Source organism: Haliotis rubra, unplaced genomic scaffold, assembly GCF_003918875.1.
Source record: "Haliotis rubra isolate DU_JTF1 unplaced genomic scaffold, ASM391887v1 Scf1254, whole genome shotgun sequence".
Classification (NCBI taxonomy): domain Eukaryota; kingdom Metazoa; phylum Mollusca; class Gastropoda; order Lepetellida; family Haliotidae; genus Haliotis; species Haliotis rubra.
The window spans coordinates 2,295-29,264 of record NW_025765175.1 but is presented as its reverse complement, the minus strand read 5'-3'; the positions used below and the strand labels follow the sequence as shown (position 1 = coordinate 29,264).

At 41.1% G+C, this 26,970-nt stretch overlaps 2 long non-coding RNA genes across 3 annotated transcripts; one reads left to right on the top strand and one right to left on the bottom strand.

The window, feature by feature from the left end:
• Positions 1-1,644: 1,644 nt before the first annotated feature.
• Positions 1,645-25,572, bottom strand: LOC124266407. Of its 2 annotated transcripts, none has more exons than XR_006895760.1 (6): positions 25,505-25,572; positions 17,636-17,927; positions 10,259-10,460; positions 7,774-7,874; positions 4,209-4,371; positions 1,645-1,918 (listed from the first exon to the last, which is right to left on the bottom strand). It is a non-coding gene; the product is annotated as an uncharacterized LOC124266407 (long non-coding RNA). The 2 variants fall into 2 exon arrangements; XR_006895761.1 differs by lacking the exon at positions 25,505-25,572 and adding an exon at positions 21,479-21,545.
• LOC124266408 lies at positions 8,352-20,622 on the top strand. Its single transcript, XR_006895762.1, has 3 exons — positions 8,352-8,363; positions 10,029-10,038; positions 20,545-20,622. It is a non-coding gene; the product is annotated as an uncharacterized LOC124266408 (long non-coding RNA).
• Positions 25,573-26,970: the final 1,398 nt, after the last annotated feature.

Here is a 26,970-nt window from a genome sequence, read left to right as displayed (position 1 = left end):
CATCATGTGTTTTTAATTATCTAAGTACATCATGGCGTGGTCGGAAGCGCTAACGGTACCAAACATTTAAATTAGAATATAAAGCTACTCTGTTTTCAATTTTGCGGTCCTTTATCGTTGATTTAAGACCGCTAAATGTTTACTTTAGCGGTCTTAAATAAAGGACCGCAACATTCTAGCACGACTGATAAGCGTTTTAAAACCGAACTGTTTGGCGCGCAAGAACACAAGGCGCAAAGGGGCCTTTTTCCTGGAAATCGCTTGGAATCGTCCCGTTGAGGGACAGGTTGTGTAATGAACAAAATAAGACATTTTCAACAACATAAATGCTATATCTGAGGAACCAGTATGCTTGTATTTGTAACAAGTAGCATACATAAATATAAAAAAATACAGTTTATACTGTGAGCAAGTACAATTATTTGATTTTTCTCAAGCGAATTATTGATCTCCCCTACTGTATGACAATCGACTCGCCCAAATGCAAGCCGTGAACTCGCTAAGTTTAGTCGCCGCTAACTTTATTCACGAAAATAATTGTTGATAACAACCCTACTATTCCCAGTTTGGAAAAGACCTGACATGCCACGTTTCATATGGGATACATGGGCAGTAGAAGTGGAAGGACTGGGCATTACGGCCGGGACGGAAGCGGTCAGGTTAGGACGTGTGGGCCGACGTGTGTTGTCGACGTCAACACACGTAGATCTGGACCCGCGTTGAATATACTGCCGCTTTTGCGCTGCTGACGGATTTTCCAGCTTCGTAGTTTCTTCACTGGGATTAGGGTCAAGAAATTCTTCTTCAAACCATTCGCTTTTTACTTCAAAAACACCAAAGATGCTGCCGAGATAGAAATTGCCTATGTCCGACATGTTTGTTTACAAACAATAGGGTCAACGAGTTCGTTGTATTCATACGCGGTGAATCGGTCACTTTAATTAGCGGTCCTTAAACTGCCATTTAAGTACGGTTTTGACGAGCTCTTAGCCAATCAGAATCGAGTATCACACATTGTCGTGCTAGAATACATGTTACATCAACCATTTACTCCTTACCAATTATTTACGAGAGTGTAAACTATATGACAAACCTAGCTAACCCTGATCATTCGAGATTTAAAGGGTATTCAAATCCGTGCCCTACAATCACTGCATTTATGTTTGTTACACATGTTAGAAAACACATGAAAACAATGGCCAGATTTACACACTTATTAAACACATGTAAATACAGAGTTTAGTAAAAAGTATAATACTTTATGGATAACAGCTTCTTTATTTATTATGATGCGACGTTTCGGTATAGCTTCTTATACCGTTGTCAAGCAAGAGTAAAGTAGTATAGCATTATAATAAATAAAAATGTTGTTATCCATAAAGTATGATACGTTCTTATTATTCATCAACTTCTAAAATGCCAATCAGACAGATCACGGAGTTGAGTGTCTGTTTATTTTCAACACCGAGGTAAACGTGTACAACCCTGACAGCCAAATGATACGTAGATTTCAAACGTTGTTCATGTGACTGCCGTATGAAACGTTCATCTCCTAGCGTAGGTAAATTTGGGAAATACTGTTCCTTGGTGTGATGTATTAACCAATGAAAGTCAGCGTTTCTGCATCAAAATTGCCCGAAGATATGCACGATGAAGCCTGTTTATTTCGGAAATGCATGATTTCCAAGAGCACAGTTATATATCTATGCAATTAAAACAAATACGTCACAATAATCATCTTGAAATTTGACTCCTGGCACAATGTAACTAGAAACGATATTTTCCAGCATAATGGCGTTTCGTTGTAGAAGGGTGATTATTGACGGATTGAAGCCTCGATGACGTCATATACAGCTTAGATTGATGAATTGGATCTCTTCAACTTCATCGCTGATATTTTCCACTCTCTTTGACCGAACTGAAAGTAACAAAAACGACTGAGTGTATCCAGACTGAGTGCCAGCATGAAGCCAAAGTCATCCACGTCTCCTGCAATCTCTACACCGGTTGTGAAATACTACTGATACTGATCAAATTTCATGGGACCAATGAACCCCATGCCATTTCCTCAAGTTGGAGTTTGCACCCACCAGACGTTTCTGTCTGTTTCTAGTTAAGAGGAGTGAGTGAGTTAATATTTATCGTCACATCGGCAATATTTCAGCCATATCGTGACGTTAACGATAATATTTATTATTGTATTAGAGAACAATAAAAGTAGAAATTAAAAGCCTGTTGACGAAGAAAAGTAAAACCACCAGTGTGTCACAGACATTAAAGTAAAACTAGCATGTCATCATAAAACGATATTTTTTAAAGAGAACAATACAATACAAAACCAGGCTATGGATTCCCAACAACTGAAGCTAGACCATCACACAAGGGACTGGAATATTGCTGAGTGTGGCGTTAAACAACCAACCAACTCATATGCAGTGTGATTCTCCACTCAAACATGTCCATCATATTTCAGTATTATCAAGGCTAAGATGTTGATGAAAAGTAGATAAGACCCGAGAACATATACTGACACTCTAAAGGTTTCGCGACAGACGTAAAAGAGTTCGACCGAAGCACAACTACCTTACCTAATATACATACAGTCAGGAAAGAAGACCGTCATAATCTGACCTTAGGTCATGACGGTAACCTCCCCAAACCCCTACATCCCATAACCCCTACAGCTTATAACAACAAAGTTCATGGTCCAGTGCACTGCTAATCTCCTGCCTGTTACCTATTTCATACAATGGACCAGCCCAAACACTTAGCAATTGAGAGAATGATTTTAATGAGCAATAATCAAACTAAGAGTTTGAGAGTGAGTGAGTTTAGTTTTACGCCGCAATCAGCAATATTCCAGTTATATGGCGGCTGGTTAGGTGTGACGTTTATACAAGGACACCCCCATTGTACATGGTGCCAAGGGTTCAAACGAAAAACTGAATGGTCACACAAATGCCAGCTCTCAATATATTGTAAACAGTACCAGCTTGGATATTTGGACACAGTTTTTGAAAAATTAAAATAGGGGTGTCCTCGCAAAACAGCCCCCCGTCTAAATGTTAATGAAACAATAGAAATCTTTGAATGTTGATTGTGACAGGTAGTCATCCAATACTATACTGAACATATTTTATATGATATGATCTGAAGGCATACCACTATCAAGCATTATATACCATTATCAATTATTTAAAATGAATTGTCAAAACCCGAATAAGAACAGCACAATCTTATTCCCTTCTCGTCGGTATACTCTGTGTAGCTTAAGCTCACTGTATACTCCACCCTGTAATCTCTTCTTTGGGTCAGTTCATTATGCCAGACAGGTAAATGCCGTGTGTTGTTTTACTAATTGTAGGGGTACTGGGCTGTAGGGGTTTGGGAAGACAACCATCATGACTATGATGCAGCCAGCCTTGAACCTGGAATTTGATCTTATGTTTACACCAGATATTTCTCATAGGGTTCTCACCTACAGGTGTGTGAGTGAGTGAGTGAGTGAGTGAGTATGGGTTTACGCCGCTATTAGCAATGTGCCACCAATACCACGACGAGGAACACCAGAAACCCCACAGGGCCTCGTTTCACAAAGCTCTCGTAAGCCTAAGATCTCGTAACATTTCTCGTAGCATTCGTATCTCCTATACTATAACATAGGAGGTACGAATGCTACGAGAACAGTTACGAGATCTTTGTGAAACGTGGCACAGGTGTGCGAGAACAAAGAATTTTGAATGTCTGTAAAGGCAACTGCTTCCATTGCCTCCGTGATCCAATAGATGGAACGTCTGCTTGTTGTTTAACGCCGCACTCAACAATTTTCAAGTTGTATGTCTCTAAGTAATTGAGTCTGCACGAGAAAATCCAGTGATTAACATCATGAGCATTGAACTACGCAACAGGAATACACTGACATACTGATTTCACATTGTTCTTGTGTTCTTGGTTAAAATCTGCGATTCAATTAGGCTATCACCCTAACACAATCCTGTTCCTTGGTTCTCGTTTGCACCATAACCCGCCATGATATTGCTGGAACATTGTTAAAAGCTGCGTAAAACTAAACTCACTCACTCACGCCACAAACTTGCACGCGGATTCTACTTTTAAAGGATAAACGTCTACCAACTGCGTTGCTTTTGGCGTAAATATTGGCAGGCACGGCGTTAAACCAAACTCATCCATTGTCTTTTACATCTTACATTGTTTTTGAATGAGCTGATCTGCCGGAAGTCGCAGTTCTTCCACCTGGGTTGAGACATCCCGTTTTTCAGAATCACGTTCGTCTCTGGCAGCGGGATGACCACGCTTCGCGTCACGTCGCCGTGGTTGACGGCGGAACGTTCTGCTGAGGACGTTGACAATCTGGAAAAAAGAATCGCTGATCTCAATAGATAGAATGTATATTTGCCATAATATCGGTCACCCTTAGCAAGACAGAAAAAAAACCAGCTTTGTAATACTATTGACAAAGTAGAGTGATATTATTTTGGAAGTTTTATGACTTTACGTAGAATTAGAAAATGACGATTCCATTCAGCATGAATTTTGAGCAAACGCGGCAATTTCGTTTTGAATGAAAATGGTCAGTGTAAAATTCGAAATTTACAGTGAAACGTTGTGTGTGGCGCAGAACATTTCAGTAAAAAGAAGCGGATTCTTACCAAAAAAATACACAGTCAATACTTAAATGAGCGAGTGAGCTTAGTTTTTGGCCGCACTCAGCAATATTCCAGCTATATGGCGGCTGTCTGTAAATAATCGAGTCTGATCAAAAGCATGAGCATCGATCTACGCATTTGGGATCCGATGACATGTGTCAACCAAGTCAGCGAGCCTGACCACCCGATCCCGTTAGTCGCCTCTTACGACAAGCATGGATTACTGAAGATCAATTCTAACCCGGATCTTCAAGGGTCTCAATCCTTAAATCCAACATCTGTGCAAGTGGGATAACCCTCAACGGTGTAACAGCATATTGATATCATTGAAGAAGAGTATTGGATACTCAATATTAAGGTGTCACAACTGATATTTGATATCTTCAAAGGATTGGTCGAAGTTGGAAATATCAACAGTTCTGACACCTGTATATCGAGTATCCCCTACTTTTCTTTATTGATAAAGCTTTATGTATTTGGTAGCAGCACAAACTCCCGCTGTGATCCTGACATGTTAGTTTCTCCTTTACAACCATGGAAACAATGTGCAGAAATATGGACTTTCTCAACAACTAGCAGACGACCCTTGTGCAGTGTGCGAAATAGCCACTGGCTCGCAAGCCCGTGGCTAGTAAAAATCCACTTGCCCGATTGGCTAGTAAACTTTCATGGGGTCATTTTGTAAATATATCACTCCCTCTAACTTTTAAGTCATGCAAGTTTATGGTCTGATAAAAATGTTCATACTATAAGCAGCTTACTAATGACGTATTTGAGGATAAACAAAATATTTCAGAAATTCAGACATGTCTTTTCTCATTTGTTTTTTTATTGTATTTTACCTTTTTGTAATCTTTTGATTAGATTCTACATTCAAATTTCGGGCTAGTGAATTATTTTGTGGGCTAGTAACTTTCAGGCATTGCTAGCCCGACCGGCTACCAACATTTGGAAACTATTTCGCACACTGTCCTTGTGTGGCTAAACGTGTGCCATTGTCCTTCCCACAGTGCCTCTCCACAAAATCTGTGACACGTGGTTGTAAGCCGACTCATTACCAGGAGATCCATCAGGTGAGTGAGATTAGTTTTACGCCGCACTCAGCAATATTACAGCTATATGGCGGCGGTCTGTAAATAATCCAGTCTGATCAAAAGCATGAGCATCGATCTACGCATTTGGGATCCGATGACATGTGTCATCCCAGTCAGCGAGCCTGACCACCCGATCCCGTTAGTCGCCTCTTACGACAAGCACGGGTTACTGAAGATCAGTTCTAACCCGGATCTTTAGGGTCAGATCGATCAGGTGAACGGTTCAAGGACTACGTGACAACTTACTGGGTTGAAGGGGACCATAGTCGTCAGATATGTATAGCCTTTTAAGATATCTAACGACATGACATGTATATATTAAAATTACATGTATAAAAATATTTGGTCTTGTCACTATATATGTACATTATGTATATCCTTTTAACATATCAAACGACATGATATGACATGTATATATTAAAACTATGTATCAAAATATTTGATCTTGTCTCTAGTTCGGTTCACTCCCAAAAGACAGACCTCCCAAAAGACAGACCTCCCATAAGTACTCAATGAGTACACTAATTCGCTGATCCATGCTGTCCACCCCTATTTAATTGATGAGCTGACCAAGAGTCACATCAGAGTACAGTAACTTCCATCTCCTGTGCCCTTCTCAAAACATATATTACTAATCCTTTTACTGACCCATCGCTACCAGGTTGTAGGGAAAAAAATCAGTATTGATAATGTATTTATTCAACATGTCATAACAATATTATCATCAATAGCACTACATAAATTTTTAATTGTTGTTTTATGTTGTCAAATAACTGGAGAACAGGATGTTTTTATTACTGAAGATGAAAGTGAAACAGTATTTATAAAACTGAGTATACACAAAAGATATCATCATCATCCTGTTATCTCATCATCATCACTTTATCTCATCATCATCACTTTATCTCATCATCATCCTGTTATCTCATCATCACTTTATCTCATCATCATCACTTTATCTCATCATCATCCTGTTATCTCATCATCATCATTTTATCTCATCATCACTTTATCTCATCATCATCACTTTATCTCATCATCATCACTTTATCTCATCATGATCACTTTGTCTCATCTTCATCACTTTATCTCATCATCATCCTGTTATCTCATCATCACTTTATCTCATCATCATCACTTTATCTCATCATCATCACTTTATCTTATCATCATCACTTTATCTCATCATCATCCTGTTATCTCATCATCATCACTTTATCTCATCATCATCCAACTCATCAAAGTATATAACTGGAGAACAGGTTTTTTTATAATAGGTCCCATGACTTTTTTTAAAGACTTTTTTCCGATTACCCTTCAAGATGGCTACCTGTATGCCAAGAACGAGGTGAAAGGAGAAAATGATGATGTTCAACTGACTTTCTAATAAGTGTTATCTGTGCACTGACAAACGTGATGTAAAATAATATGGTGCTTGGTGTCATATGTTTGATAGGTACATGTATATAATTCATTTTTTTGATAATATTCACAAGTAAATGCGATCTGGCAAATATATGTTGATGAAATATGTCTTAATATGATAATCATAATACATTACTTGAATTTATAAAACTATAGTTAATACCTAATGTTGTCTTTTTTATCTGGGCACATACCTTTATTATCAAAGGTACAGCTTAATTAAGCCTTATGCAACCAACCATAAAATGTGTTGTTTTAAGCGGTCTGTCTTTTGGGAGGTCTGTCTTATGGGAAGATACCTCTAGTTCATGGGAATCTAGAGGTATCCAACACCCAACACCCAACACCTGTTGTTTTATGGAATTATCACGCTTGACTGGTTCATTAACATACAATAGGGCTGGGTGAATGGGAAGACCCCCAGTGAAGTCCGCTTCCTGATATTGTTGAGTAGCGCATAAAATAAGATAAGGATACCTATGGCATTTTAATCATTTTGCACATCAACTTTAGTCATTGTTGATCTCATATCTGTCTGGATATGTCCTTGTTTCTACCTTGTTTGTTATTAATGAGGAAAGCTTTACCGATCTGCCGAACTCCCGTAGACGGTCCCGACCGGCAGGCCTTTGGCTTGTCACTGCCCCCTCGCTGTGGACCACACGTCGGACATCACGTGACCTGCCACCTGGCTCACGCAAACATGGTGGTGAAATATCAGACGGATATCTTACAATGCATATTTCCTTATAAACAGGGTGCCTCTGCATTGTAGCTAAACCATAAATATATGTACTATAAACTTTAAATATAAGCAAAATTTAATATATATTACTGTTTGTTTCAGACAGTTTGTCATGTAATGGTTTACTGTCTAGTGATTGGGCTAGGTGAAGGGTTTACTGTCAAGTGATGGGGTTGTGTAAATGGTTTACTGTCAAGTGATGGGGTTGTGTAAATGGTTTACTGTCAAGTGATGGGGTTGTGTAAATGGTTTACTGTCTAGTGATGGGGTTGTGTAAATGGTTTACTGTCAAGTGATTGGGCTAGGTGAAGGGTTTACTGTCTAGTGATGGGGTTGTGTAAATGGTTTACTGTCAAGTGATGGGGTTGTGTAAATGGTTTACTGTCTAGTGATGGGGTTGTGTAAATGGTTTACTGTCAAGTGATGGGGTTTGTGTAAATGGTTTACTGTCTAGTGATTGGGCTAGGTGAAGGGTTTACTGTCTAGTGATGGGGTTGTGTAAATGGTTTACTGTCAAGTGATGGGGTTGTGTAAATGGTTTACTGTCTAGTGATGGGGTTGTGTAAATGGTTTACTGTCAAGTGATGGGGTTGTGTAAATGGTTTACTGTCAAGTGATGGGGTTGTGTAAATGGTTAACTGTCAAGTGATGGGGTTGTGTAAATGGTTTACTGTCAAGTGATTGGGCTAGGTGAAGGGTTTACTGTCAAGTGACGGGGGTTGTGTAAATGGTTTACTGTCTAGTGATTGGGCTAGGTGAAGGGTTTGCTGCCTAGTGATTGGGCTAGGTGAAGGGTTTACTGTCAAGTGATGGGGTTGTGTAAATGGTTAACTGTCAAGTGATGGGGTTGTGTAAATGGTTTACTGTCAAGTGATTGGGCTAGGTGAAGGGTTTACTGTCAAGTGATGGGGTTTGTGTAAATGGTTTACTGTCTAGTGATTGGGCTAGGTGAAGGGTTTACTGTCTAGTGATGGGGTTGTGTAAATGGTTTACTGTCAAGTGATGGGGTTGTGTAAATGGTTTACTGTCTAGTGATGGGGTTTGTGTAAATGGTTTACTGTCTAGTGATTGGGCTAGGTGAAGGGTTTACTGTCTAGTGATGGGGTAGTGTAAATGGTTAACTGTCAAGTGATGGGGTTGTGTAAATGGTTTACTGTCAAGTGATTGGGCTAGGTGAATGGTTTACTGTCTAGTGATGGGGTTGTGTAAATGGTTTACTGTCAAGTGATGGGGTTGTGTAAATGGTTTACTGTCTAGTGATGGGGTTGTGTAAATGGTTTACTGTCAAGTGATGGGTTTTGTGTAAATGGTTTACTGTCTAGTGATTGGGCTAGGTGAAGGGTTTACTGTCTAGTGATGGGGTTGTGTAAATGGTTTACTGTCAAGTGATGGGGTTGTGTAAATGGTTTACTGTCTAGTGATGGGGTTGTGTAAATGGTTTACTGTCAAGTGATGGGGTTTGTGTAAATGGTTTACTGTCAAGTGATGGGGTTTGTGTAAATGGTTTACTGTCTAGTGATTGGGCTAGGTGAAGGGTTTACTGTCTAGTGATGGGGTTGTGTAAATGGTTAACTGTCAAGTGATGGGGTTGTGTAAATGGTTTACTGTCAAGTGATGGGGTTGTGTAAATGGTTTGCTGCCTAGTGATTAGGCTAGGTGAAGGGTTTACTGTCAAGTGACGGGGGTTGTGTAAATGGTTTACTGTCAAGTGACGGGGGTTGTGTAAATGGTTTACTGTCTAGTGATTGGGTTGTGTGAAGCTTTACTGTCAAGTGACGGGGTTGTGTGAAGGCTTTACTGTCAAGTGATGGGGTTGTGTAAATGGTTTACTGTCTAGTGATTGGGTTAGGTGAAGGGTTTGCTGTCACACGACGGGGGTTGTGTAAATGGTTTACTGTCTAGTGATCGGGTTGTGTGAAGGCTTTACTGTCAAGTGACGGGGGTTGTGTAAATGGTTTACTGTCTAGTGATTGGGCTAGGTGAAGGGTTTACTGTCAAGTGATGGGGTTTTGTGAAGGGTTTACAGTCTAGTGATTGGGTTGTGTGAAGTGTTTACAGTCTAGTGATTGGGTTGTGTGAAGTGTTTACAGTCTAGAGATTTGGTTGTGTGAAGGGTTTACAGTCTAGTGATTGGGTTGTTTGAAGTGTTTACATATATATCATCAATGGTTCCATACATAAAGACAGCTAATTGCCACCGATTGTCTGAAAGGTTACAGTCAAGTGTTCTGATGGCATGAGGGTTTAGATCTACACATTTAGTTAAACAGATGCACTGGACGTATTGAGACGTATCACAACTTATAGGATGTGTCTACTGTAGGTACCTTCACGCTGGGTGACGTCACTGGTGAAGTGGACGGTCCTGTCTCGGTCGGCTGCTGCCTGTTCACGCAGGACGGCCACTGTTGGTTCAGACGCAGTTACCTCCCCCTAGATCTACTCCCGATGGTCTTGCGGACCCCAAATGTGGATCACTTTGTCTTGATTTGAAAGCCTTCATCTGGGGGAACTGGGATCCGTCTATGTCTGTTTTTATAGTGAGAAAGGTCATTAATCTCCTAATTCCACAATGTATAATCTGTCTATATTTATATTTTAAGAGGTTTCAATCTCTTTCTTCCCCATTATATATTCTATCTATATTTATACTGGGACAGAATACTCAATACAGAATTCTGATGTATTTATACTGGGAGAAGTTTATAAACTCCCTAATCTTCTGCAAGTCATTTATTCTCTATCTATTTCGGGGCGGAGGGGTAGCCGAGCGGGATTACAGCGTTCGCTCGAAGACTCAGGTTAGATTCCCCACGTGGGTACGATGTGTGAAACCCATTTCTGGTGTCCCCGCCGTGATATTGCTGGAATATTGCTAAACGTGGCGTAAAACCATACTCATCCGCTCACTCTATCTCTTTCTTCTTTGCATATTTTCTCCGTGACCTTACTAGACTAACGCTTAGTCTAGACCTGGAACCTAAGCGCGCGCGCTACGCACGCACACACGCACGCACACTATTTTCTGGATGATGAGAAACAAAACTTGCTGTAACTCTCTCACTATTCCAAAGATAGTAGAACCTTAGCTATTGTAAAACATACGATCGATTGACAAATGAAAAACAAGACAATGATTCCAATTCAGTGTTTGTTTTAATAGCGTAACCAATGTGATTTGGTCACTATTGATTTTTGATGAAAATAGTCACTGAACAGGAATGGTCGTAGCATTGTCAATGGCTGACTATTACAAGAAATGATGCACAAGGAATGTCACATGTTAACATCTGATGGGTGTGGCATCAGTATCGGGTGTATCCCCCACGTGCTTGGATGATAGCATGAATCCTCCTCCTAATGCTACTGGTAAACCTTCTGATACGATCAAGTGGCAATTGCCGCCATTCTTCATGCAAAGCAGCTCCCAGCTGTGCAAGATTCTGGAGAGGGGGTTCTCTCAACCTCACACGGCGTCCAAGAAAGTCCCAGATGTGCTCCAAAGGATTCAAATCGGGGCAATTGCACGTGAACGATGCGGCCTGGCGTTGTCGTCCATGAATATCGGGTGAGTAGCCAAAGGGCGGTTGTCAAAGTGAGGCACGACAACTGGATGGAGAATATCCCGGATGTACTGCTGACCATTAAGATTTCCTCGGACAGTCACTATTTGAAGTTTACAGTCGTGTGAAAGACAACCCAAGATCATAACCGATCCTCCACCATAAGGAACAGCAGGGTGGATATTCCTGGGCACGTAAGCAGTGTTTTTATGCCTCCACTTATTCGACCATCTGTAACGTGGAGGAGGAACCTGCTCTCATCTGACCAGTGGACCCTCCTCCATGTCCCAGGTTCCACTGCCAGACGGGCCATACACCCTCCAGACGTCGTCTCTTATGGAAAATCAGACAAGAGCAGGACGTTTGATGACTCTTCTGGGCCTCATACCAAATGCCCTAAAGGCGATTCCTGGCGGTTCAGGTGGATAATTGTCTGTAGGGTAACCACAGGCGCTTCAAAGAAAACCGAACTTGTGACAAAGGGTTCTCGCTTTACCAGACGTGTGAGGCTGCGATCATCACGGGCCGTTGTCTTCCTGGAGTTGTCCAGGCCTTGGACGATCTCTCACATCTCCTGTCATCTGATGTTTTCGGACAAGTCGGCTGATGACCGAGTGACTGTGGCCCAGTTGTCGTCCAATAGCTTTGAAGGACATGCCTGTTGCATGCATGCCGAAAATTTGCCACCTTAGTGCTTCCAGAAAGTCTTTCCTCCATGCCATTTCAGTATTCATTAATGGAGACAGTTACACATTTGTCTGCTTTTATACCCATAAACATTCTCTTCCACAGAAGTTTCTCCTGTCATATCTTCCCACGTAACCTCTGTTCTAATACGGCCATATTTCCCGGTTCTCATAAAATCCCCCAGCGGCAAAAGATCGCAACACGAATTATCTCCTTTCTTTCTAATCCAATCAGAACACGTCTTATATCGACTTAGATTCCACCGGTCCTAACACAAGCAAATATGGGGCCACAAATATCCCCATCTGCCGGGGACTAGTGTTGATGTTACACAAGACGTTTAATGGCTAGCTTGTCCGTTGTCAACGAGGGCGATGGAGACGCCACTGATCCGCCATAACATGACTGAGTTCTGTCTAGAAAAAACATTAGCGCATCGCGCAGGGGAAGAGGTTTAGTTTTCTCGAAGCATACGGAAATAACCGAGGCCTTGCGAATGATCACTTTTGAAACAACGTCGCTGATTGCACAACTAAATCTGATTGCCTCCAATCACGAGCCTTGAACGCTCACACCACGAAAGGGCCGTATTAGAACAGAGGTTACGTAGGAAGATATGACAGGAGTTACCTCTGTGGGAAGAGAATGACCCATAAATTGCATGTCAGAGAAACTGAATTTTGGGGAAAGTGTGGGTTGTATGCTTCACGTGCACAAGGGATGCGTTGTACGAGTGCAAAGGAACTGAAACACCTTTTTAGACTAGAGATGTGTTGTAATACAGAGATATCATTCATGTTTAACGATGGTTAACAGTTGCTCTACTATCATCAAATATATCAGGGGGTGCTTAATTAAGTTCCAGGTGTATATATATATGATTTTGATAGTAACAAATAAACCCATTTAAATTGGAAAGGAGCCCCAGTGAGTTGGGAGATCAGCCTGAACCTGGGAATCAGACGCTCTGTTATCTGTCTGTCCATTTTTTCAACATTGCTGTCTCTCCCGTATTTACATAACATGCAGCTGTCTTTCCCATTTTACAAACATGCGCTATTCTCCTGTATTTACAACGTGCGCTTGTCTCCCCAAATTTACAACATCGCTGTCTCTCCCCATTTTACAACATCGCGCTGTCTCTCCCTTAAATTCTACAACTTGTCGCGCTGTCTCTCCCGTATTTTAACAAATATATGCTGTCGTTCTCCAATTTACAACATGCTTGTCTCTCCCCAAATTTACAACATGTTGCCTCTATTTACAACTGTCTCTCCCCATTTACAGCATGCGGCTGTCTCTCCCTCTATGGTACAACATGCTGTCTCTATTTACAACATACCAATGGCTCACTATTTACATGTGGCTTGTCTCTCCCAATTTTACAACATAAGCTGTCTCTGGTGTGGCTCCTACAACATCGCGCTGTCTCTCCCTGTGTTTACAGCATAAGCTGTCTCTCCCCATTTACATAACATGTGCTGTCTCTCCTAATTTACAACATCGCTGTCCTCTCCCTATTTACAACAACATGCTTGTCTGTCTCCACAAATTTACAATATGCTGGTTCTCCCCAATTTACAACATCGCGGCTGTCTCTCCTTAATTTACCAATACATATACCAGTCTCTCCCTGCCCATAACAACATGCTGTCTCTTCCATATTTTACAACATCGGCTGTCTCTCCCCATTTTACAACATCGCGGCTGTCTCTCCCAATTTACAACAACATCGCTTGTCTTTCCCTATTTACAAATGTCCTTGTCTCCCCTGTCTCTCCCATAAGCAACAACACATGCTGCTGTCTCTTCTATATTTACAACATGCGCTGTCTCTCCCTAATATTTACAACATCGGCTGTCTCTCCCCAATTTACAACATCTGTCTCTCCAATTTTACAGCATGCTGTCTCTCCCCAATTTACAGCAATGCTGTCTCTTCCCTATTTACAACATGCGGCTGTCTCCTTCCTATGTTACAACATGCTTGTCTCCTCAGATTTTACAACATGCACTGTCTCTCCCCATTTTACAACATGTGCTGTCTCTCCTAATTTACAACATCGCTGTCTCCTCCCCATTTACAACATGCTTCTGTCTCTCCTCCTAATTTTATAACTGTGTGTCTCTTCCTCGCTTTACAACCATGCGCTGTCTCTTCCATGGCTACAAACATCTCTGTCTCTCCTCTATTTTACAGCATCGTGTCTCTCCTCAATTTACAACATGCTGTCTTTCCCCTATTTACAACATCGCTGTCTTCTCCCAATTTGTACAAATTATGCAAGCGCTGTCTCTTCCTATTTCCACAACATGCGCTGTCTCTTCCCTCATTTACAACTTGTCGCTGTCTCTCCCCTGTTACAACATGCTGCTGTCTCTCCCCTGACACAACATGTGCTGTCTCTCCCTATTTTACAACATCGCTGTGTCTTCCCTATTTCACAACGTAAGCTGTCTCTCTCTATTTACAACATGTGCAGCTGTCTCTCCCCTATTTACAACATGTGTCTCTTCCCCTATTTACAACATGCGCTGTCTCTCCCCCAGTTATACATAACATGCTTGTCTTTCCCTTTACATAACATGCTGCCTCCACTTACAACGTGTGCTGTCTGTCCCTATTTACAACATATGCTTGTCTCTTCCTTTTATTTGCAACATCGCTTGCTCCTCTCCTATTTTGAGCAACATGCTTTTGTCTCTCCTGTATTTATAACATGCGCTGTCTCTTCTCTATTTACAACGTCTTGTGTCTGTCTCTATTTCTTAACATGCGCTGTCTCCTAATGTCTAATACAACAATGGCTGTCGCTTGTACCTTGAGCTTTCTCCTCATGGCTTGACAACATGCTGTCTTTCCTTTTATTTACAACATGTGCTGTCTCTCCCTGTATTTACAACAATTCTCCATTTGTCCTTTATCTCTGTGCCTATTTCTTTGTCTCCCTATTTCTTTTGTGCGCTGTGTCCTGCCACCCACCCTTACCCTCTGCCAGCTCTCTTTATAACTGTCTCTCCCTCCTTTATCTCTCGCATGTCTTCTAAATTACAACATGTTGCTCTCCCAAATTTACTTTATCACGCTTGTCTCTCCCCAGGTTGCAACATGCCTTGTCTCTCTCCTATTGCTTTATCCTTTGTCTCCATTTCTTTACAACATGCTGTTCCTCCTCCCTCATTCTTTCAACATGTCTTCTCCCTATTTTACTTTACAGCGCTCGTCTTTCCCTATGTACAAATACGGTCCCCATTTTACTTTATCTTTCTGTCTCCCCTATTTACAACATGCTGTCTCTTCCATATTTACAACATGCGCTGTCTCTCCCAATTTACTTTATGCCTGTCTCTCCCCCTACATAACATGCTGTCTTTCCTTCTTATGTACAACATTGTCTCTTCCATATTTTAACATGCCTGTCTCTACCCTATTTATGTGGCTGTCTCTCCTCTATTTTACAACTTGCTTGCTCTCCCTACATTTCCCACAAGCATCTTGCTGTCTCTCCCCTATTTACAACTTCATGCTGTTCTCCCCCATTTGCATAACAACATGCTGTCTCTAACCTTATTTACAACATGCGCTGTCTCTCCCAAATTCTAACATGCGCTGTCTCTCCCCAAATTTACAACATGTGCTGTCTCTCCCCATTTTATACATGCTGTCTCTCCCCATTTGACTACAACTTCATATGCCTGTCTCTCCCCATTTTACAACATCACTTTTGTCTCCTAACCTATTTTACAACTTGTCATCTGCTCCTCTCTCTATTTACAACATGTAGCTTGTCTCTCCCCAAATTTTACAACATCTTTGTCTCTCCCCCTTAAATTCCACAACGTCTGCTGTCTCTCCCCAAATTTACAACATGCTGTCTCTCTAAATTTACAGACTTGCAAAGCGCCTGTCTCTCCCCAAATTTGCAACATCACTGTCTCTCCCCATTTACCAACATCTTGGCTCGTTCTCTCCTATTTACGAACTTATACTGTCTCTCCCCATTTACACAACATCGCTGTCTCTAACCTATTTAACATCTGGCTGTCTCTCCCTCTATTTGCCACAGCTTGTCATGTGTCTCTCCCAAATTTACAACATGCTTCTGTCTCTCTAAATTTACAACATGCGCTGTCTCCTCCCCAAATTTACAGCTTGCTTCTTTTGTCTCTCTAGGTCTACAACATGCATGTCCTCTCCTAGATTTACAACATGCTGTCGTCTCCCACTACAACATGTCTGTCTTTCCCTATTTTGAACATGCGCTGTCTCTCCCCTATTACAATACATGCACTGTCTCTTCCATATTTACAACATGGTTCTCCCCATTTCCTGATTGTTCTCTCCTATTTACAGCATAGTGCTGTCTCTCCCTATTTACAGCTTGTCTTTGTCCTTCCATTTACAATGGCTGTCTCTCCCTATTCTGTGTACATTTGTCTCCTCCCCTATTTACATAGCTTGTCTGTCTCTCCCTATTTACAACATGCTGTCTCTCCCCAAATTTACAACATGTAGCTGTCTCTCCCCTATTTTACAACTTGCGCCAGTCTCTAACCTATTTACAACTACATGCGCTGTCTCTCTCCTGATTACAACATGCTCTGTCTCTTCCATGGCCCCACAACATGCGCTGTCCTCTCCCTATTTACAACATGTACGTGTCTCCCGTATTTACAGCATGCTGTCTTTCCCTATTTACAACATGCGCTGTCTCTCCCCATTTACAACTTGCGCTGTCTCTAACCTATTTCCTAACATTACCCCTCGTAGTGGGCGCTCTCTCCCGTATTAACAACATGCGCTGTCTCCTCCCTCTTAATGAGATGCACTGTCTCTCCCATACTTAAATATCATGCTGTATCTCCCGTAATTACAACACGCGCTGTCTCTCCCACACTTTCTCGCCTATCACACACATCTTCTCTTTTGACACACCCGTTTCTCCGTTACCCACATTCCCTCCCCAGCCTCCTGTGAAAGCCCGGGTTAATATTTAATCTTCAGCAACCCAAGCTTGTATTGAGTGGTGGTCAGTTGATGTATGTTGATCCTCTGTTGCATAGATCGATGCTCATGATGTCAATCACTGTACTGCTGCACGAAACTCGATTATCTACAATGGCCGAAATATTGCTTAGCGCGGCATTAGGAGACAAACTGAAAAAATCTCCATTCCCACATATTCCTTCTCTCTCCCGAACATTCTCTCTACCGCCACACACATCCTCCTGGACTAACCCTCAGTCCAAGAAAATACATATCATTTTGATAAAAACTAACAATTCCTATTACATTGGAAAGGAGCCCCTGTGAGAAGCCAGATCTTGAACCTGGGGAAATATAGACTTGCTTCATTCAGGGCTTTTAATCTGGCTTGGCAGAGGGAAAAAAAGGTTTGGGGACTGGGGACAGACCCCAACATTCTCCCTCAGAGGCAAATCTCCCTCCAGTACCTTCATCCGCTCCCTTCTGTATCCTCCATGTCTGTTATCTGCAAGCTGCTTTCTCCTTTCCTCTCCTTATCCTTCTCGGAGTCCATGGAGCGTAGTCTCTGTCCTGCTCTTTTCCTGTGGCAGAACAATTGTGCTTGTCGGCGCCGAGACATCCGAATGCCTCCACGCTCCCTATGTACCAGAAGACCCGACATGAAATGAGGCGCCATCTTGTGGTAAATGGTTGTCACGTGACATCTGTGTTACGTCAGGGAAGGTTGTGACACTGGTTTCAAAAAACATAACCACATCCCTGTAAAAAGAAAGAAGACAAATGTGCTTAAATTAAGATATCATGTAACCCTTTTTCAGATTCAATAATAAATTATTAAACTAAATCCCCGTCGTTGAACATATTTACTGACCATGCTTCTTCCGTTCGTTTCGTTTTCAGTTTTACATAGTGTTTGTTTCTTAGTCTGTTTGTTTGTTTCTGAATCGATATATTCCAGCTTAATGGAGGCGGCCTACAAAATTTTAATAGTCGACCAGAAAATCCAGTGACTGAGCACTGATCCACGAATGTGAGATACGATGACCTGGAATCAACCAAGTCACCTGTCCTGACCATCAGATCAGATTCTTGTGACGTGCAGCATGTAGAGGAAATGGGTTTTACCCCGACCTTAGCAACGTTACTACGCCGTTTTTGAAATGCAGAAACCATACGAAACGCATCAACGAAATAAAACTTGTATATCTCCCTGATAAATGAAGAAAACAGCTAGTCCTTACTGACATTGAAATTGCAAGTCAAGATTTAAACACAAAAAGGTACACCTACAGTATACCGGATACATACCAGCCATATTGTTTAGTGTCACGCCACCCTAACCCTAACCCTTACCCTAACCCTAACCCTAACCCTTACCTTAACCCTAACCCTAAACCTAACCCTTACCTTAACCCTAACCCTAAACCTTACCCTTACCTTAACCCTAAACCTTACCCTAACCCTTACCTTAACCTTAACCTTAACCCTAACCCTAAACCTAAACCTAACCCTAAACCTTACTATTGAAAAGGCAATCATTTATCATATAGTGCAACCATAAACTAACGATAACTATGGCAGGTGTCAAGTTGAAATTTCCCAAGCGCTCAAAACCCTCATGCAGTTAATTTTAGTTACGTGTATGGTAGTGGTGGTCCGATTAATTGAAATAATCGAAGATTGGTGGCAATGCCTAAACGACCAAGCAATCGCTTGTGTTTTCTCATAATCGAACACAACCAATTTTGGAACACTTGTTTGCATCAACAATATTTTACACACAAGGTTGGTTTTGTTTGTGTCATTAAATTTACATTTCATAAGCACTACCAGGGATACTCTACAACCTTATAGAGTCTCCCTGGCACTACAAGCTCGTTCCAAGTCATGATTGAATTTATCTTAAAGAATCAAGGAAATCGGTGTTCGTAACATACTAGTCATCCTTTAAATATGCGTAATTTGCCAATGGCTTTTGTGCAATTTGCAAAAGACCCAAATTACTACATGTTTTTTCTTTATTTTGTGTGTGTGCATTAACAAAGATAACAGGAACATTTGATAAATGACGCAAACCAATTATGTTTGATGATTGATCGGTTGTAATGAACCAATCATCAATTATGAGATTTTAAACAATTCCCAACACTAGTATGGTCACCATTTGAGTTGAGCGCGCCTATACATCTTGGTGTCACCGATAAGATTACCCTCCTCATCAATGCTTGCAGTATCTTTAGCTATATTCGCTGTAAAGCGAGTTCAAACTCATGGACGTTATTCGGTTGTTTTGCTGACGAAACTTCATGCTGTGTCTAGCAGTATGGGGCTGTGCATTATGATGCCATTATCCTGCTTCAGAATGTTAAGACGTTGATATGCCGCCGTGTGAGGAACGACCAATGTTCTCAGAACCTCTGTGTAGCTACGCAAATGTGTCCTCCCATAAACCCAAATCTTTCCAACATCATAACGTTGCCATCAACCGAACGGACCACGTTTTACCAAACACTTTCTGGATAATGTTTTGGAAATTTGTAAAGTGATGATTTTACTGTATTTGAGCAATGATGTCATGTTTGAATCAGTTATACGCACTCAGTAAATAAACTCCAAAAGAACATGTTTCAATGTCAAGTTATATACTGATCGACTGACTGACTGAGTTTGGTTTTACGCCGCTTTTAGAAAATATCCCAGCTACATCACGGCGGGGGACACCAGAAATGGACTTCACACATTGTGCCCATGTGGGGATTCGAACCCGGGTCTTCGGCGTGACGAGCCAACGCTTTAACCACTAGACTACCCCACCGCCCCAACAAGTTATATACTAAGAGTACTTAGTATATAAAAATTCAAATGTCAATAGGCGTTCATAATCCCGATAAGGACACCATAAATACCGCGATAATAGAGGGTACTATGATACATCGCCTAGTGTTTATTCGTCAATGGTGAAGCCTTCACATACTGTCAAATCTACACTTCGACATGTTTCAGTTTCAAAGGACTCTGACAATGTACAATTTATCCTCATATTCTTCATATTTGTATATTTTTCTGTATGTATGTGTTTGGTGTCCGACACACCCCCCCCTTCAAAATTCCTGGACCCGCCTATGCATCACGTTATTATCATAATGTTGCTTATTGTAATCGTATACCAACTCAAATCCAAGAAGGCACACTGTACTTTAATCACACTTGAGTTTACAACAGGATTTCAATGTGAGCTCCTCCCCATACTTAGTTTAAGTACATGTCCATCCAACTGGGATGCCACCTTGGTAACTACAACGTATGATATTTATGTAGATGGTTATATCTTTCCAACTGTTTATATTCAGTGGCCAGGACTTACAATTAAAAACAGGTACACATACATTATACCGGATACCTGCCTGCCATATTTAATTAGGTCACGTGATGCGAGCGCGGAAAGGTGAAAAAATATAAAACTGAGATGAAAGTAACACTAACCCTAACCCTAATGCTAATCCCTAACCTAACCCTAACCCCCTAACCTAACCCTAACCCTAACCCTGCTAGGTATCCGGTATAATGCATTCTTACCCTAGGAAGTATGTCAGATAATGCCATGAATTAAATGTATTATTTATGAATAGAAAGTGGCAATATCATGTGTATGTTTTTAGTGGCAATATCATGTGTATGTTTTTAGTTGCAATATCATGTGTATGTTTATAGTGGCAACATCATGTATATAGTGTATTTACATGAACATTGTCATGCATAATATCTCAGTCGTTATTGAATATGTAAGTGAACTAGATGTGCTGTCATGGATTAGTTGTGCCTGTATTGCACTCATGTATGGACACATTAGATGTACTTTACATCAATATCATGCTGATAGTGAACCAATGTAAATATTTGGTTAAATGTTAATTATCATTTATATATGTTGATATAACGACATCTGAGGTATAATTGTGATATGTGTTAAAATGATTTCTATGAATGATTTCCGATTATGATCATTATTTGGTTGAAAGAAGAAATATTATATCTGTTATACATACAAGCTCTACCGTTTGAGATGCTAATTCCCCATAAAAATGTGCATATTAGATTATTGTTTGAATATGTTTTATGTATATGTATTTATGAATAACACACTTGACCTCACAATAAATGTTGAAACATCTCCCTGACTGATCACTGACTTTAAGGAATTCTACATTCTATTATAAGGATTGAAACTTGAATTGTTATCCCATAACGAGCCGGGTAACAGGACCATCGGACAAATATGTAACCACGGAGATTAAATTATGTTCACTTACTTGGAAAATGTAAGAACATGTCTCAACAGGGACGTAAAAATAATCTACCGTTTCATCTAACGTTTCGTCACAAATGTTATGACGTCATAGTACCGATGACGTCATTCAAAGAAAACACGACTGGTCAAATGTTGCACCCATAAAAAACAGACGATTGCATTCTGTCTTGAAACTGTCAAACGGCGACTGTGATTACTCGCCTGTTCAGAATAATATGATGTTACTACATTTGTAAAGGCTTACATGTTTCCCAAGAGAATACTGTCATCGTGTTATGGGTTTTGCATATTTATTTGCAGGTGTATCTTTAGACTAACGCTTAGTCACTGAATATATATAAAATTTTCATAGCAACAAAAAAAAGCCATATAAATTGAAAAGGAGCCCCAGGGAGACCAGTGATTCAGAACCAGAGGAAATCTAGACTTGCTTCATTTAGGGCTTTAGCATTGCAGATAGTGAGTGAGTGAGTTTAGTTTTACGACGCACTCAGCAATATTCCAGCTATATGGCGGCGGTTTGTAAATAATAGAGTCTGGACCAGACAATCCAGTGATCAACAGCATGAGCATCGATCGACGCAATGGGGAAACGATGACATGTGCCAACCAAGTCAGCGAGCCTGACCACCCGATCCCGTTAGTCGCCTCTTACGGCAAGCATGGGTTACTGAGGGCCATTATTCTAACCCGGACGTTCACGGGTACATTGCAGAGAGGGCTTGGCAGCAGGGAAAATAATGTGGTTCAGGGACTATGAGACAGACTAGTGTATCTTTTGCTAACCTAAATGAAAATATGAAGAAAGAGTTCACACAAGTCAAAAGTTCCCGTATGATTATATCTGATCCAGATCATCCCATCTACTATGAATATAAATTACTGCCTTCTGGGCGCCGTTATAATTTACCCCGTTTTAAATCCAGTCGTGCTATGAAATCCTTTGTTCCCATCAGTATTAATCTTTTAAGTGATTCCTAGTGTTTGTCTTACCTTGTTTGCTTGTTATATGTGTGTTATTTATTGTATAGAAATATAGGGGACAGGGGACACCAGAAATGGTCTTCACACACTGTACCCATGTGGGGAATCAAACCCGGATCTTCGGTGTTACGAGCCAACGCTTTAACCACTAGGCTACCCCACCGCCCTTTTATTTACAGATATCAAGTAAAAGTTGAAAGAAATTTTGTTTTTTAGTGATTACTCGACCTAAAATGCAGAAATGTTATAATTTCGTACTAATTCATAATTTTCAGACGCCGAATGGTACTGAAGTTTTAAAATAAACTAGTTCTCAAAAGAAACTATACACCGCAAAATTTTACATTACAAATTCACAAAAATAAAATGAAGTGAAGTGCACCCGAGCAACTGTCATCAGGCTAATGCAATGACTGAGAGAAACAGGCAATACGTTAGACAGGCCTTGGAGTGGTCGATAACGTGTGACAACGCCCGGTGATGATCGCCACTTCCCGACAATTCATTTCAAAAATCGTTTTGTAACGGCGATGCCAATGGCAGTGACGGCACTAAGACACCGTTTAAGTCGACATACAGTGTATAGGCGACTAAGCGAACATGGTATTCGAGCACGTCGACCCTGAGCACGTATCTGACTCTTCAAACAGACGTTGTCGCCGCCGCTAAATATAACGAGGCCTGTGGGTATTAATGGCAACCTGAATGCTCGAAGATACATGGATGAAGTGTTGCTACCAGTTGTGCTGCCATTTATCCAGCAACAACCACGTGGCATTGTCTACACGATAATGCAAGGCCTCATACAGCAAGACTGACAAACGACTTTCTGCATAACGCTAACGTCGTTGTTTTGTCGTGGCCAGCAATATCTCCCGACATGAATCCGATAGAACACCTATTGGACTACCTGCATCGACAAATCAGAAGATTACCAGCGCCACCTGTCACCGCTCAACAACTGGAACAATGTCTCCTACAGGAATTTCAACGGATCAAGCCTACACTCATCAATGCGTTGACATGTTTTGGCGTGTATTGAAGCCAATGAACGTCACACTCACTATTGATTCAACAGCGGATGACAATTTGCAGGACTGACTGACTGACTGAGTTTAATTTTACGCCGCTTTTAGTAATATTCCAGCAATATCACGGCGAGGGGACACCAGAAATGGGCTTCACACATTGTACCCATGTGGGGAATCGAACCTGGGTCTTCGGCGTGACGAGCCAACGCTTTAACCACTAGGCTACCCCACCGGCCCCAATTTGCAGGAAAAGACGCCATGTTGATTTGTGTAAAAATTGAAACTATGATATCCCGCATCTGTCAGTGTCCGTCAAACGGTTCTCTCGACTTGAAATTGTGTACATTTGCTGTAGAATTGAATACTCTACTCAAATTAAACAGATGTTCATTTATATATGCTTTTCTTTCTTTTCTTTTCAAGTTTGGTCTAACACTGTAAACTTTCTTTTGAGCACTAGTTTAAATAACTCGAAGACAGCATTATAATGAAACACCATGATTAGTGTGTCATCTTTGTAAAATTTATAGTGTACATGATGTTGTCAGAATCATTGAGGAATATGACTATGCAGATGCTTCTGCATTTATCACTCCACATAATAATGGCGTAGTCTGATGATGACAGAGGTGAGAATGATGGATGAACTGATAGTTGAAGTCCCTATGCTTAAATGAATTGCTGAAATCTACAAAGACCTGGCTAAAACTGAATTTATAATAATGTATAAATCTTAAAAGAGGGAATTGATCTGAATGTATAAGGAAAATGTCAGTTTTGTTTAAAAAATATACCATAAAACCTGAGGACCTTCGCCCCCATGCACCCTATTAGGGTGCAGAGACATACTTTTTCAATTTCTAAAGAAGCATACAAACAAATTAAAAACAACACTCAATTATATTCACTAAACCCGATGGGAAAAGCTATATTTGAAAATAAGCAATACTTAAAACGTTGGGGATCAATGGGTTAAATGACCAAGCATTCAGGAAGCTATTGTTTCAAACAATCCATGCCACTGTAAAACCCTCTTAGTCATAAAAATAATCCTGAACATGGCCCATTTTCAAAGTTCTCCATCCCAATCCGTGTGCCTGGATATTTCTTATCCCATTATGAGGTCCTAAACAGGCCGAAGTTACCTCCAGGACCCAATATATAGTAAAATGAGGAGTAGAATGTAATATAAAATCCCGCATGAAAAAATATTACACTGCATTTGTAAAATTAGGCCTTAGACTTGATCGAAAAAAGGTGGCGTCTTACCACGTGACCTATTTAGGCCTCGTCCCCGCGGTATGAGACGACGGCCGTGTCACGGTGAAGACGGCTTCGTAGTCTCCTAAGTAAGCTGGTTCCCGGGTCCCTAGGGGCGCGTCAACTTGCAATATGCGAGTCTCTAAATTTAAGTTCAATGTGAGTGAGTGTGTGAGCTTTTGGCAATATTCCAGCAAAAACTGTTTCAGCCATTGTACATACGTTACAGTTCCTATTTTATTGCATTTGACCGATGTCTGCGGTCGTATGAAACAATGAAAATAAAGCGTAACTTGACAAAGTAAGCAATTTAGAACACTTGTTTAATTAATTGTTGAAGGATACGTTGTTTTTCAAGCGTGGCACCGTCGTCGAATAATGGAGAAACCAGGTTTCCCATATGGATAATCGAACCCGGGGCTTTGGCGTGACGAGCGAACGCTTAAAGTTAGTGGTAGTGCTTCCGAAATTATTTTTCATTGTTACTTGTTACAAGGGCCGTAGAGGCCTTTGTCTATCATCGTAGTGTGTTCGATTTAAGTCTGTAGTTAATTAAGGGTGGTAAAGTAGACTGGACTATTTTATTCCAACATTTCAGAAGCATTTTCGGCCGCATTTCATCGAAATACTGACAGATTACTTTACTTGCTCTACAGTTTTAACAGCTGATTTCGGAAGCATTATCTCGACGTAATACTATCATATCATTCCTTTCAATCAATGCTAATTAATTCAATCAACAAGCAACATACCTGCCAGTCACGCTGGGAAAATGGTTGCCACAGAATCAGATGACCCTGACATTTATTGAGGCAGGGGCAGCTAACGTCCATTCGGTGATGAGAGTGACCTCCCTTTGGCTGCAGGAGTACAACTTCACAAAAGACTTTCTATACTCTAGCTGTCCATGTCAGAGCTCTCCAATGTGACGGGCAGCCACGTTTACTCGTAGACTTGGACTCACAAACGACCGAACTCATTTTCAGGAACAGGAGATGACTGCGCTGACGCCGAATACACTTCCACAGCTAAAGTATTTTCTTTGTTTCTCAATTCGAATTTCGGTTTCGTTTCACCTATAACGTGATTCATAATGAATCATTCGGGACAATTCCTGAGATTAACATCGTAGTGTGATTTATATGTTCCATATTGTTGAAATGCTAAGAGAAGGCACCTTACGACAGAGGTCCTTTTTGCCCAGTACTCATGACATAGAGAGTCTTTCTCTGTATGGAATAACCTTAAGACAGATCTAGGGGGATTTTATCGGTAAGGTGTCACTTAGCTAAGATACATAGCGCTCACGTTCACGTATGTGAGTGCTGTGTATCTTAGCTAAGTGCCACAGTATACTGTATACACACATTAGTGACGCTGAGTACACAAATGGTACCCATGGGATTGCACACTTCCTGCATGTCATCAACAAACATTTATAACGTAAAAGATGTTTTCTACTCAATTAAATATATCAGTTTTTTTATTCAGGAGATGCTAAAGGGTAGGTATCTGTGGAGCGACAATAACCTTTCAAATTACCAAAGAGGTTAACCACGTCAGGAAGTTAACAACGTAAGGCTGTCATCTATCAGATGACTGCACGCCCTGCTACAATCGTAACAAATAGGACTGACTGACTGACTGAGTTTGGTTTTACGCCGCTTTCAGCAATATTCCAGCAACATCACGGCGGGGGACACCAGAAATGGGCTTCACACATTGTGCCCATGTGGGGATTCGAACCCGGGTCTTCGGCGTGACGAGCCAACGCCTTAACCATTAGGCTACCCCACCGCCCCGTAACAAATAGGAAACTGTCATCACTATAATTCATTGTGTGTAAGTGCGTGCCTGCTTGAGTTCCAACGAGCACCACGTTGTTGACACGTATTGGATAAGTACATTTGTTTGGGGTTTTGTTTTGTCTACTCATATCTGCAGCCCCATGTGCCTACAAATTGACTGCTTATGATTCTTTTTGGACCTGACTCCCATCATTTTTATCAGTCCCATTATTGTTCAACGCTTTTCTTGCTTTACGATCACTCTAATCATGTGATCAGAATCTTCTTAACACGACAGGTGAAGATCTGGGTTAGAATATTGATCTTCAGTAACCCATCCTTGTCGTAAGAGGCGACTAACGGGATCGGGTTGTGGGGCTCGCCGACTGGGTTGACACATATTATCGGTTCCCAATTGCGCAGATCGATGC